The sequence below is a fragment of the Halyomorpha halys genome, unplaced genomic scaffold, assembly GCF_000696795.3.
Source record: "Halyomorpha halys isolate HHAL.00 unplaced genomic scaffold, Hhal_1.1 Scaffold597.1, whole genome shotgun sequence".
Lineage (NCBI taxonomy): Eukaryota > Metazoa > Arthropoda > Insecta > Hemiptera > Pentatomidae > Halyomorpha > Halyomorpha halys.
In genome coordinates, this window is record NW_027112846.1 from 73,033 (window position 1) to 74,596 (window position 1,564).

The following is a 1,564-nucleotide window of genomic DNA, read 5'->3' on the forward strand; positions in this document are numbered from 1 at the left end:
TTTTTTTTTTTTTTTGGTACAGTCGTAATTTTGAAAAAATAAATTTTAAATATATTCTTCTTCGTGTTAATTTTTGCTACTTCAGAAATATTTTAACTATGATTGAGTATTTCATACTTATAAATTTTTCTTTTTTTGTAGTTAAAAATAAAAATTCTTGAAATCAGATTAAGATTAATTTAGATTTAAAAAATATAAATTAAAAATTCTAAATCCAAATTTATATTAAGAAAGAATAAGTAAAGAAGGAGGCACACAGGTATTGAATGGTAAAGGGTGTAGGCGGGCGAGGGGTGAGCCTTGCGCAGCTCCACTTCTCCAGTGGCCAGTGCGTTCTCCTCGACACAAGGGCGTATCTTACTTCTCCCTCAAACGGTCTTTGAGTAATCATAATAACTATACCCTTTATACCTAGCTCTCCTTTATATAATTACTATACCATTATTATATTTCTGTTTTAGTAAATATTTTTAAAATGTAATTTAGAATCCGATATAAAAAAAATTAATTTATAAACTGCATCTGCGATGTATATATAAATTTAGCCGCGTTGCAGATAAATACGAAGCATGGAAACAATCCATACTTTACATTATTAATTTAGTAAAAAAAAAAAAAAAAATGTAATTATATAATAGATGACATGTAAATACAAAAGATATCGAAGAATAGCTGGTAAATGTTTGAATGTAGCTTTTATTATTCAATTGTTAAATAAAATATGAATTACTATATAGTATTATATATAAGAAATATAAAGATTTAATAAGTAAAGTAGAGCGAACGTTTCGCACCTCCGGCGTGACACGTGTGCAAAGACGTTACAAGTTGCATCGCGCTGTCATCACGTTTCAAATGAACCCAGTGTTTCTGTGATATGCAAGTTGAAGTGTCAAGTGTCAGAAAGCTCTGCCGAACAAAGAAATCAAAATCCACAGATGAAGAACTCAAACTGCTTTCGATTGAGAAAACAGTAAATATTTTTATTTAAGTGATTAAGTTCATCATAAAATATAAGTTGATCTGTACTCTATTAAGCTTTTTATTTTTTATTTTTTGTTGACACACATTAGTTATAACACTTCAGTATGATATAGCACTAACAATTAATAGTACTTTACTAAAAGCCTGCGGTAGACGTATATACCACGTTTTAAAAAAGACTAAGACGTCATACTGAAATATTAATACGCCAGGTCCCGGTCTATCGATTATATTATTTTCAGTGGGGTTTTCCACCGGTTCTGGGGGGTGGGGAGGTGGGTTGATTGATTTCCAACTCAGCCTTTAGTTGGTTAAAGATGAACCATTGATTAAGCCAGTCTCAGAGGCTCTAGGACCAAGAAAACGAAAGGGTTAAAGATTCGTCTAGAATTGAGGCAAAGATCTTTTGTGGGATTTCGAGAAATAACCAGAACACAGATCGAAGATCAGAACGTATACTAATAAAAAACCAATTCAGTTTTTGACGTTTTAGAAACTATACTACACTATACAGATAACTGTCAATAAAGGTATCAAAATAGTAGAAGACAACTATTTATTGTTAACCAACGCTTCGCCC

At 31.1% G+C, this 1,564-nt stretch overlaps 1 protein-coding gene across 3 annotated transcripts in view; it reads left to right on the forward strand.

The window, feature by feature from the left end:
* LOC106684645 (protein bric-a-brac 1) overlaps positions 1-1,564 on the forward strand; it is a 78,403-nt gene that overhangs the window by 10,922 nt on the left and 65,917 nt on the right. The window contains exon 1 of one of the 3 annotated variants that reach the window (XM_067050577.1): positions 740-973. The exons of the other annotated variants lie outside the window; for them this stretch is intronic. The gene's annotated coding sequence lies outside the window, so the exon portion shown is untranslated. Of the gene's footprint in view, positions 1-739; positions 974-1,564 lie in introns of those variants that run through there. 3 annotated transcript variants of the gene reach the window in all.